Raw genomic sequence first — 12,770 nt, 5'->3', positions numbered from 1 at the left:
TACAATATAAAGTTTGCAAGGGCTGGTAACTTTTTATTCTAGTAAGTCAATCTTGGACCCTTCCCTGGGTTTGAAATTATGGATTCTTACGGGTCCAAACTCTATAAGAAAATGGTTTTTCCCGGTCGGTCTAGACAATTTTTTTCCGGCCTCAAAAAAAAAGGCAGTTATTACCTTCCTTTTTTACCAAAAATCGACTGCACAAATTTCTCAGGAAAACGCTTTTTCTCAGCTAATTTTGGTGCGTGGATCCAAAACGATTCGTACTTTTTCGATCAAGACTCTCAATCAAAAGTTATGGACTTAAAACACAAATTTCGAAAATATATACATATATATATTAAATTAATAAATGGTATTATTATATTATATATCTAACTATACCTAACTAACCTAACCTAACTCTAACCCTACACTACCTAACCTAAACCTAACCTAACTAACCTAACCTTAACCTAACCTAATACTAAACTAACACCTAACAATCCTACTAACCTAAAACCTAAACCTAACGCTAACCTAAACCTAACCGTACTAACTATAAACCTAACTAACCTATCCTAACCTAACTACCTAAACTGACCTAACCTAACCCTAACCACCCTTGAACTACTAACCTAACATAACACCTAACACCTAACCTAACCTAAACTAACCTAATCAACCTCCAACCTAACCTAAACCTAGACCTAACCTAGCCCTAACCTACCCTAACACTAACCTAACCTAAACCTATAATAACCTAACCTAAACCTAACTAACCTAACCTAACCTACTAACTAAACCTAACAACCTAACCTACACCTAAGCCTAACCTAACAACCTGAACCTAACTAACCTAACCTAAACCTAACCTAACCACGTCAACGCTAAACCAACCTAAACCTAACTAAACCTAACCTAACCTAACCTAACCTAACCTAACCTAACCTAAACGCTAAACCTAAACGCTAACCTAACCTAACCTAACCTAACCTAACTTAACCTTAACCTAACCTAAACCTAACGCTAACTAACCTGAACCTAACCTAACCTAACCCTAACTAACCTAACCTACTAAACCTAACGCTAAACTAACCTACGTAACCTTAACCTATAACCTAAACCTAACCTTACTAACCCTAACCTAACCTAACCTAAACCTAACCTAAGCCTAACCTAACCTAAACCTAACCTAACCATAACCTAAACCAACCTAACCTAACCTAAACCTAACCTAACCTAACCTACCCTAACCTAACCTTATACGCTAAACTTAACCTAAACCTAACCTAACCTTACCTACCTTATACCTAGACCCAGACCACCCAACCCACAACAAACCTTACAAACTTTACCTAAAACCTACCCTAAACCTAAAACGCGAAACGAACGGAAGGGGAAAAAGCCCAGCCGGATCATGCTCTATAAGCAGTGGCAGCCTTTAGATTTCACTCGGTCTTCGAGGCAGCGATTGCGTTGGTCTTGTAATACTCAACTTTTGCAACTGTCTCGCTTAGGCCCTCCAAAGAGAGACTGCGAAAAGGCTCGGTTTCATTTTTCTGCGTGGACTGTGGGGCCTCCGTGATTATGGCTTGGGTAGGTTAGAGGAGGTTAGTTGATTTCCATCACGGCATGACAACAGCTGAGCTTGCGCGGAATAACTTAGAAAAGGAAGGCCGAGAGCCCTCGTCCACTCTGTGTTACCAGTCGACGTTCGAAATTGTGAAGCCACAACGGGGATTCGTACTCGCGCCTTCTCTATCTCCGTAACGTCGCCTCGCCTTCAAGCTTCGTTATCGCACGTATCGCCAAAACCGACAGCGGAGCTTCACACCATTTAAGCAAAAAAAAGAGAAGGTAGAGAAGGAAAGGATGGGAGAGAAAAGAAAGGAACGCGAGAAGAGACCTCGCTTCCTTTCTTTCTTCTCTTCCTTTTCTTTCTTTCTCTACTTCCTCCTTTCTCAAAATATAGAAGACGCGGGGTCTCGGGTTGCCCTCTAAGGGCGAACGAAATCCCCAAGCTAAGGGCTGGTCTCAACAGCATCGCAAGCGCGCTCAACTGCTCTACCGTTTTACAAGCCCCGCCAAGCTACGTAAGTCGTCTACAGACGATTCCGAGTTTCGAACATCGAACGTCACCCCTAAGTCGATCGCGGACGAGGCGCGTGCACGCGTAACGGAGAGATCCCGTTCGCGCACGCACGGTGCCCCGCGCGACTTAAAGGCTCTGGCGACCGCGGTCGTTCAAACGCGTGCGACCGAGCGGCCCTAAGGAGGTTATCGAGCCTTCCGACTCCCGAAACTCCTAAGATGGCATCGTTGGCACCCTCGTCTAGACGGGATGCGGCCTTAGATGGCGTTCAGGCTAGTCCCACGATGGTAGCTTTCTGCACCACGCCCTCGGGCGAGTGGCTTAACCAATTGTCCTGACCTCTGCCGGGTTACTCTCGTTACTGAGCAGAATTACTATCGCAACGACATAGTCATCAGTTAGGGTAAAACTAACCTGTCTCACGACGGTTAAACCCAGCTCACGAGTTGCCCCGATCGCGGAATGAACAAACCGACCACTTGGCGAATTCTGCTTCGGCAATTGATAGGAAGAGCGATATCAAGGATCAAAAAGCGCGTCGCTATGAAGCGCTTGTGGCCGCCACAAGCCAGTTATCCCTGTGGTAACTTTTCTGACACCTCTTTGCTTAAAACTCCTAAAAGCCAAAAGGATCGATAGGCCCCGCTTTCGCGGTCCCTGATGCTTATAAGGCATCGGGATAGGCCCAAGCCACATTTTCGCCCTTTTTTGTCTCTACGCGAGGGTTCTCTGTCCTCGCTGAGCTGGCCTTGGACACCTGCGTTTATTCTTTGACAGATGGTACCGCCCCAGTCAAACTGCCCCGCCTGGCGGTGTCTCGAATCGGGATCGGACCGAGGCATGATTGCGACTTTGTCTCCGGCGGACGGACGGGCAGCACGCACGGGCACAGGAGCGCACGGCGGAGCGAACTCGCCTCGTTGCTCCGTCTGCACCGTGATGACGCTACCGTCGTCGCGCGCCGACCGGTTACGATAACACGCGACCGACGAGGTGCGTCTTTTGATGCGAGAACGTCGTGGCACCGCACGATCGCCCGTAAGGCGAACTGCGAGCACGCGCTCCGCGCGCGTCGCCAGTAAGTTAAGGAAACCGACGAGAGTTAGTGAGTATTGCATTCGGCCGACGGGGGGATCGGCCGCTCGAGGCGTCGATCGCACGTCCCGTCTCCACCTATGCTGCAACCTCTCGTGTCTCTTTACAGTGCCAAACTACGAGTCAAGCTCAACAGGGTCTTCTTTCCCCGCTAATTTTTCCAAGCCCGTTCCTGGCTGTGGTTTTCGCTAGATAAAGTAGGTAGGGACAGTTGAGAATCTCGTTAATCCATTTCTGGCGCGTCCAACATACCTAGATGACGAGGCATTGGCTACCTTAGAGAGTCTTAGTTACTCACCCTGCCGTTTACCCGCGCCTTATTTCCTCCGAAATCTCTTCACGTTAGATTCAGAGCCCACTGGGCAGAAATCACATTGGTCAACACCCTCTGGGGTCATCGCATGCTTTGTTTTTAATCTAGACAGTCGATTCCCCTTTGTCCGTCGCCAGTTCTTCTGAGTCGGCGTTGTCGGCGGTCGAAGGGGGTACCGTCCGTAGCATCACGAAGCCGTATTACTCGCGACTAGGGAAAGGCCGAGGCCAACGGGCGTCGCCGGAGTCGACAAACCGCTAAGCGCGGGGCGCATTCTTGGAAACGTTTTTCGCGGCGCGGCCTGCGAACGCGGTAACCGAAGGTCGGATATCGACGAACGCCCCCTGCTAGTGAGGCGAACGCCGCCCGTTCGTCCCGGTCTTTGGCCGTCGTCCGCTGCCGCGCCATACCCGACACGCCCATCGACCGCTCAGAGCCAATCCTGTCCCGAAGTTATAGAGATCTAATTTGCCGACTCCTTACCTACATTATTCTAATCGACTAGAGGCTATTCACCTTGGAGACCGGCTTTGCGGATATGGGTACGAGCCGGCACGGCTCCTCGTAGCCCTCTCCCGGATTTTCAAGGTCCGAGGGGACGATCCGGACACCGCGGCAATTGCGGTGCTCTTCGCGTTCCGAACCATATCTCCCCACTATGGGCTTCCATGGATCTCGAACGCTCATACAGAAAAGAAAACTCTTCCCGGACCTCCCGACGGCGTCTCCGGGTCGTTTTAGGTTACCCAGACGAACTCTCTTACGAGGGCCCGAATAATGGCGGTTCCGTTGCCGGGTTGCGGAATAGGAACCGCATTCCCTTTCGCCCTTGAGGCGCGAACTGTGATACACAAAAAGGGCGCGGCGCGCGCGAGACGCCGGCCCCTTCGCATACGCGATCGTCTGCGCCTCATCGACGTCGGCTTTCGCCTAGCGGCTTAGGATCGACTGACTCGTGTGCAACTGCTGTTCACACGAAACCCTTCTCCACGTCAGTCCTCCAGGTGCTCGCTGAAGTATTTGCTACTACCACCAAGATCTGCGCCGACGGCGGCTCCAGACGGGCTCGCGCCCGGTCCTTCTGCGCTCACCGTCGCGACCCCCCTACTCGTCGGGGCCTCTCTTCGCGCCGCACCCGAGGGAGCGACGCCCTTGCCGCCAACGGCGAAGTATAAGCACGACGCTTAAGCGCCATCCATTTTCAGGGCTGGTAACTTCGGCAGGTGAGTTGTTACACACTCCTTAGCGGATTCCGACTTCCATGGTCACCGTCCTGCTGTCCTGAGTTACCAACGCCTTTTCTGGTTTCCAATGAGCGTCGATTTGGGCGCTTTAACTTCACGTTTGGTTCATCCCACAGCGCCAGTTCTGCTTACCAAAAATGGCCCACTTGGCACTCTAGATCCGATCTCGCGGCTTCGTATGTCGGGCAAGCCGGAGATCTCACACATTTAAAGTTTGAGAATAGGTTGAGGTCGTTTCGACCCCGATTCGCTCTAATCATTCGCTTTACCGCATGAGACTCTCGCAAAGCGAGCGCCAGCTATCCTAAGGGAAACTTCGGAGGGAACCAGCTACTAGACGGTTCGATTGGTCTTTCGCCCCTATACCCAGTTCTGACGATCGATTTGCACGTCAGAATCGCTGCGGACCTCCATCAGGGTTTCCCCTGACTTCGTCCTGACCAGGCATAGTTCACCATCTTTCGGGTCCCAGCGTGCGCGCTAGAGGTGCGCCTCCGGCACCGAACGAAGACGCGCAAACGTCGACGACGATGCCTGACGGAGACGCCCCGGGAGTGCGGGATCGCGACGAGCGCGACCCATCCTCCCAACGGCCGACGGGATGCGAGAGTTGCCCCCCGCCCCCGGCCGACCTTCGCTTTCGCTTCGCCTTTGGGTTTATCTGTTTGCTCCCATTGACTCGCGCGCACGTTGGACTCCTTGGTCCGTGTTTCAAGACGGGTCCTGAAAACGCCCAAAGCAAAAGCGTCGCTGACGATCGGACGTCGGTGTGCGCGCCGATTAGGCGCGCACGCCCGAGAACATTCGCCGAGGCGCGTGAGCGCGACGACGAAGCCGGGCGCGCCGCAAAAGCGCAACCGCCGAACGAACGCATCGTTCTGTTTTTGAATGTCGCGTCGGGCGTGCCGAACGCTAGGCGAGGACGCGTCGGGTTCGAGGGGCCGCAAAGACGACGGGAACAAGTCCCGCCGCGCCGCCTCGAGCCTCCCGAACGTACCCCATTACGCGTCGGCGACTCCCAACGGGTCGCGACGTCCTACCGGCCGAGAAGTGCACGCCGTCGCCGCTGCACCGGCGGCGCGGACGCTGTATCTCGGCTTTCGATCTTTCGGGTTTCTCAGGTTTACCCCCGAACGGTTTCACGTACTCTTGAACTCTCTCTTCAAAGTTCTTTTCAACTTTCCCTCGCGGTACTTGTTCGCTATCGGTCTCGTGGTCGTATTTAGCCTTAGATGGAGTTTACCACCTACTTAGGGCTGCAATCCCGAGCAACCCGACTCTAGGGAGAGATCCGACCCAACGCCGGGCGACGGTCCTACGGGCCTGGCACCCTCTGCGGGTGGTTCGGCCTCTTTCAAGAAGGACTTGGACGCGACGCTATCGCGACGTCGGGACTTGCGGATCCTCCTTAACGCCACATTTCCCGATCGGCCCTGGCGGACCGTGGGATTCGGCGCTGGGCTCCTCCCTGTTCGCTCGCCGCTACTGAGGGAATCCTTGTTAGTTTCTTTTCCTCCGCTTAGTAATATGCTTAAGTTCAGCGGGTGATCTCGCCCGAACTGAGGTCGTCTTTTGGTTTTGTGTTGTGCGATCGGTCGAACGGGCGCGAGCGCAGGGATAGGGTCGCACCGGCCGACGAACGTCTCGCGAGACTCGAAGGTCTACTATGACACGTCGTCGACACGTCGACCGCAAGCGATTATCCCGAGCATCTCGCGCGCTGCAGTCGATGCGGGTCGTCGGACGTCGCGCGGTTTTCGCCGCGCGGGCCCGACTCGTCTCGAGGAGACGCGACGCGCGCGGAGGCGCGCCGCGAGGCTCCCAATAATCGCGGATGTGCGCGCCGCCAGGGCGCGCGCGCACCGCCGCAGTCTTTCAGGACACGTCGGGGGGCGCTCGCGTATCGCGAAGACGAGCGCAAAACCCCGCGGCCTATTTTGAGGACGACCCTCAGTCTGACGTGGTCCCGGAACGCCGGAGCGTTTCCCGAACCGCAATGTGCGTTCGAATTGTCGATGTTCGTGTGTCCTGCAGTTCACACTACTACGCGCATTTAGCTGCGTTCTTCATCGACCCACGAGCCGAGTGATCCACCGTTCGAGGTAGTCTTTGTTTTAGGTGTTTTACAGTTTTTTTTTTCCTTTTCAGAAAAGTTCCGCGCGCGGAGCTCTCGCCCCTCCGCGTGTCGGACAGCGCTTTGTGCTCGAGGGCGCGGCGAGGAAACGCAAAACGCCTCCGCCGGCGCGGCACGGACCGCGTCGAATTCTCGATCGAAACGCGAGAGCGTGCGTGCGCGCGCGTGCGAGAGGCGATCATCCCCTTCGCGCACCTCGAAACCCGGCGATCGCGAACGCCGAACGGATCCCGCGCAGGACGCGCACACAACGTGGTCGTGTGGCGCGTCCGGGAGCCCGTCCGTGACGGCGCGTTCGCTCTCGCCGGAAAAAAATACCGACGACGAAGAACGAGCCCACCGCGCGCGCGCCGAGACGCCGTTCCGATATCGACACCGCGCAGCGAAACGCGGCGGCGGATAAGCCGGAAGGCGATCATCGGGGGCGAGCGGGCGAGCGCGTCTCCGTCGTCGGTTCGGTCAGTGTTTTTCGCTCTTCGCGGATAAGCGACGACGTCGGGCGTCTACGCTTCCGTACGAAAGAACTTTAATGATCCTTCCGCAGGTTCACCTACGGAAACCTTGTTACGACTTTTACTTCCTCTAAACGATCAAGTTCGGTCGACTTTCCCACGCGTCCGTCGACGGTAGGCCGACGGGCGTCGGTCCGAAGACCTCGCTAAATCGTTCGATCGGTAGTAGCGACGGGCGGTGTGTACAAAGGGCAGGGACGTAATCAACGCGAGCTTATGACTCGCGCTTACTGGGAATTCCTCGTTCATGGGGAAGAATTTCAAGCCCCAATCCCTAGCACGAAGGAGTTTCAGCGGATAACCCGGGCCTCTCGGCCGAGGGCTATCTGCGCACACGCTGATTCCTTCAGTGTAGCGCGCGTGCGGCCCAGGACATCTAAGGGCATCACAGACCTGTTATTGCTCTCTATAGCGCGGCTTCGAGCCGCTTGTCCCTCTAAGAAGATATGTTTGTCCGCAGACAGTGTAAGAACCGTGCGCTCGTGCAACCGTCGCCCGCGCGCGTCCCCCGTCGCTCCGACGCGGCCGCTGGGCGACCGGACGGCGACGTACGCGCCGCACCGAGGTACGACGCGCCGGGAGACGTTTGATCGCGCGGGAGGCACGCGAGGAACGCCGGCCTTCGAGATGCCTGTGTTTGAACGAACGACGACGACACGACCGCGACGACTACGCGCGAAGCGCGCCGCCGGGCGTGCGCCTCCGTGCGTTCTTTCGGCTATTAAGCAGGACAGAGTCTCGTTCGTTATCGGAATTAACCAGACAAATCGCTCCACCAACTAAGAACGGCCATGCACCACCACCCACCGAATCAAGAAAGAGCTCTCAATCTGTCAATCCTTCCGGTGTCCGGGCCTGGTGAGGTTTCCCGTGTTGAGTCAAATTAAGCCGCAGGCTCCACTCCTGGTGGTGCCCTTCCGTCAATTCCTTTAAGTTTCAGCTTTGCAACCATACTTCCCCCGGAACCCGAAAGCTTTGGTTTCCCGGAAGCTGCCCGCCGAGTCATAGAAGTAACTTCGGCGGATCGCTAGCTGGCATAGTTTATGGTTAGAACTAGGGCGGTATCTGATCGCCTTCGAACCTCTAACTTTCGTTCTTGATCGATGAAAGCGTTTTTGGCAAATGCTTTCGCTTAAGTCCGTCTTGCGACGATCCAAGAATTTCACCTCTAACGTCGCAATACGAATGCCCCCATCCGCCCCCATTGATCATTACCTCCGTCTGTCGTTCCACAAAAACCCAACAAAATAGAACGGAGGTCCTATTCGATTATTCCATGCGCGTGTATGCGAGCGCAATTTAGCCTGCTTTAAGCACTTTAATTTGTTCAAAGTAACGTTGCCGGCCCCCGCCTGGACACTCGGTTAAGAGCACCCCGTAGGCGAGTTCGTTGTACCGGCTGGACGTCCAGCGGTGCGCGCCAGTTGGCGTCGCGAGCGACGAACCGGCGGCCGAGGACACAATTTCGACTACGAGCTTTTTAACCGCAGCAACTTTAATATACGCTATTGGAGCTGGAATTACCGCGGCTGCTGGCACCAGACTTGCCCTCCAATTGATCCTCGTTAAAGGATTTAAAGTGTGCTCATTCCGATCACGGGGCCTCGGATGAGTCCCGTATCGTTATTTTTCGTCACTACCTCCCCGTGCCGGGAGTGGGTAATTTGCGCGCCTGCTGCCTTCCTTGGATGTGGTAGCCGTTTCTCAGGCTCCCTCTCCGGAATCGAACCCTGATTCCCCGTTACCCGTTACAACCATGGTAGGCGCATAACCTACCATCGAAAGTTGATAAGGCAGACATTTGAAAGATGCGTCGCCGGTGCGTGACCGTGCGATCGGCATAAAGTTATTCAGATTCGTCGTGCGAGCTATGTTTAGACGGCGAGAACGCGACAACGCGCGAGGCGCCGCCGGCCCCCGCCGCCCGTGTTGGTTTTGATCTAATAAAAGCGCTCCTTCCGTCTCCGGTCGGAGTTCTGTATGCATGTATTAGCTCTAGAATTACCACAGTTATCCAAGTAAATGTTGGTACGATCTAATGAACCATAACTGATATAATGAGCCTTTCGCGGTTTCACCTTATTTTGGTATGTACTGAGACATGCATGGCTTAATCTTTGAGACAAGCATATGACTACTGGCAGGATCAACCAGGGATCTGCTCGACGCCGCGCCCGGTCGCGAGGACCGGTGCGAGTCGGTCGCGGTACGGGGAGCCGTCGTCGTCGATCCCGCCGCCGCACGCCCGGTCTCTATTCGGCGGCAGCGCAGCCGCCGTACGGATCGAGGGCGAGGGGGACGAGACGCGGACTCTCCGAAGACCGCTTCGTCTCGTGTGTGCGGTCCGCACGCTCCTAAGAGCGAAGCTCGCCGCGCTCAAACGAGAGTCGGTGGTTTGTTGTGTGTGCGGGACGACGCCGAACGCGCGCGTGAAAGCAAAAGACGCGGCGCGCGCGGGTCGTCGACCCTAAACTCCGAGAAGGAGGAGAAATCTAAAACTCCGGCGCAATTCGCACTCGCGCCTATGCGGGGTTACGATTTCGTTTGTGCATCCTAATACTGCCGTCTTTAGGACGCCGGGACCTCGCATCGCTCGGTCGCCGGGCCTACAGTCTAAACTTTCCAGTTCGAGATACTATTTGCCGTAAAATTCCGCGGCGCAGCGGGAATGCGGCCTATCCTCGCTCGGAACGAGGCGAGCATTTGCATTGTGCGTTTGTGCGGTACGTCTCGTAAGACGACTCGCCGATCTGGTCGACCGCATTCGGTACGGCGCGCCGCAGGACGGCGCGCAGACCACGGTCATGCATAAGAGACGGCTTGGGTACGCGGGGTCGCCGGGCGACCGACCGAGAGAGCCGTTGTGAACGACTCCCGGAACGGTCGCGCCCCGACACACGTATCGTCAGCGAAGGACACGTGCGCCCATGCGGTAGCGCAATTTCGGAGCGGAGTGCGGACACTCCTTTTACCTCGCTAGATCCGTCCGTGAAGACGCGGGCTCGTCCGTCCAAAAGCAAAGGTATGAACGAGGAGTCGCGCGCAAAACGAAGGACTCGCAAGATCTCCGTACTTCGCTCCGGTCCTGCCGCTGAAACGCCAACAATATTTCGTAGTCTACGGCGAAAGTAGAAACGATAAACATCGCTGCTGGCGCAAAGCGGAGAACTTTCTGCAAAGCTGGATCGTCTTTTAAAAGACGTCGAGCCGCGGTGCGAATTGTTCAAATTGGTTTGAAACACTTCGCGAGAAGCTCGAAGTACGTATCTGCCGTCTCTCGACGAACAGACCCAGTACCATAATATAGTTGATCGACATTCAGGGGACCTCGGCGGGTGGTTACGCGTATCCGTCCGTTCTCCGTACGTTGAAAACCGAGCGCGCGCCTCGAATAGCAGCGCGGCCGCTGCAATGAAAACGATACCTATAAATCACGCCGATTACACAGATTAGACAGCGGAGACTTACACTTCGACACGCATTCTCTATCGGAACCTGAGCCGCGGCCGCGCTTGGAGAACTGGACGCGGGCCGGGCGGCGGTATTAGAGGAAGCGGAGAGGGCATCGGAGTTTCGTACTTCGGCGTGATTTAAAAAGGAGTCGGAGCGTAACGCGGCCGCGCTGGGAGATTCGGGCATCTATCGCGCGGCGGTATTAGTGGAAGCGGAGAGGGCATCGGAGTTTCGTACTTCGGCGTGATTTAAAAAGGAGTCGGAGCGTAACGCGGCCGCGATGGGAGATTCGTGCATCTATCGCGCGGCGGTATTAGTGGAAGCGGAGAGGGCATCGGAGTTTCGTACTTCGGCGTGATTTAAAAAGGAGTCGGAGCGTAACGCGGCCGCGCTGGGAGATTCGTGCATCTATCGCGCGGCGGTATTAGTGGAAGCGGAGAGGGCATCGGAGTTTCGTACTTTGGCGGTTCTATTTACGGTACGCGGCCGCGTTGGGAAAAATTGGATTTTTTGAACGCGATTTTCCTTATTTAAACACTATTTAAGGAACAAAGTGTCGGATTAAAGTACTCCGTACAGCGGCCCGCCATGGCATGGAACGTAATAAATTATCAAGGATTGTGTCGGTATCAAGGAGGGTAACAGTCGCCAATGGTTTGCGGTCTATTGCGTTTAAGGGAGACTCGCCCTTTCGCGAGCACCGCTGAATTGAGGCCGTCCGAGCGCGCCGCATTCGGGACCCGCCGAGTTCCCCTGAAATGTCAAACCGTCAACGGCCGCTAGCTCGGCGTCCCTTCGGGTGCGCGGCGTCGCCGAGTGTCGTGGAGGGGAGAAAATGACCACGGTTGCGACCGTAGAAGCGACGGCAGCGGATCTCGAAGTTTCGCCGTCTTCTGCATTTCAGGGGAACTCGGCGGGTTATCGCGAGCACCGCTGAATTGAGGCCGTCCGAGCGCGCCGCATTCGGGACCCGCCGAGTTCCCCTAAAATGTCAAACCGTCAACGGCCGCTAGCTCGGCGTCCCTTCGGGTGCGCGGCGTCGCCGAGTGTCGTGGAGGGAAGAAAATGACCACGGTTGCGACCGTAGAAGCGACGGCAGCGGATCTCGAAGTTTCGCCGTCTTCTGCATTTCAGGGGAACTCGGCGGGTTATCGCGAGCACCGCTGAATTGAGGCCGTCCGAGCGCGCCGCATTCGGGACCCGCCGAGTTCCCCTAAAATGACAAACCGTCAACGGCCGCTAGCTCGGCGTCCCTTCGGGTGCGCGGCGTCGCCGAGTGTCGTGGAGGGTAGAAAATGACCACGGTTGCGACCGTAGAAGCGACGGCAGCGGATCTCGAAGTTTCGCCGTCTTCTGCATTTCAGGGGAACTCGGCGGGTTATCGCGAGCACCGCTGAATTGAGGCCGTCCGAGCGCGCCGCATTCGAGACCCGCCGAGTTCCCTGAAATGTCAAATCATTAACAGCCGCTGGCTCGGCGTCCCTTCGGAAGCGCGTCGTGGCGGAGGGGAGGGAAATAAATAACCCACCGGTTGCGACGGTAGGGACGGTCAAATGGTGCGGGCGTGAACCCAGCCCACCTACCCTTTAGGTAGGTAGTAGGTTAAATAGAATTAGAGTTGTACTTAGTCGAGGCATATACCTACCATTTCACAAGAGTTACACCTACCCCCGCCGTTTACCCGCGTTTAACGAGTTTACTAAGAGAGTTACATCTACTCCCGCCGTTTACCGCCCGCCCGGGGACAGGGAGAAACAGTGGCAAATACCCCGGCGTAAACCTGAGCCTCCCTAGGAGTGATTTAGTTCGTCCCGTCGTATACCTGCGCTTCCGTAAAGTCCCGCCCGAGTTCCACTGGAATATGAACCGACTTGGGCCACTAAATCAAAAGTTACTACAGTTATATATATATATATATATATATATATATATATATATATATATA

At 55.3% G+C, this 12,770-nt stretch overlaps 3 non-coding genes across 3 annotated transcripts; all 3 read right to left on the bottom strand.

Annotated features, from left to right (window-relative positions):
• Positions 1–1,989: 1,989 nt before the first annotated feature.
• Positions 1,990–6,294, bottom strand: LOC116160716. The gene has a single exon (XR_004143303.1). It is a non-coding gene; the product is annotated as a large subunit ribosomal RNA (ribosomal RNA).
• A 376-nt stretch (positions 6,295–6,670) lies between these two features.
• Positions 6,671–6,831, bottom strand: LOC116160732. Its single transcript, XR_004143317.1, has one exon. It is a non-coding gene; the product is annotated as a 5.8S ribosomal RNA (ribosomal RNA).
• A 556-nt stretch (positions 6,832–7,387) lies between these two features.
• On the bottom strand, positions 7,388–9,529 carry LOC116160709. The gene has a single exon (XR_004143297.1). It is a non-coding gene; the product is annotated as a small subunit ribosomal RNA (ribosomal RNA).
• Positions 9,530–12,770: the final 3,241 nt, after the last annotated feature.

The sequence above is a fragment of the Photinus pyralis genome, unplaced genomic scaffold (genome assembly GCF_008802855.1).
Source record: "Photinus pyralis isolate 1611_PpyrPB1 unplaced genomic scaffold, Ppyr1.3 Ppyr1.4_LG1, whole genome shotgun sequence".
NCBI classification, from domain to species: Eukaryota; Metazoa; Arthropoda; class Insecta; order Coleoptera; family Lampyridae; genus Photinus; species Photinus pyralis.
This window is presented reverse-complemented; position numbering and strand designations above follow the sequence as displayed.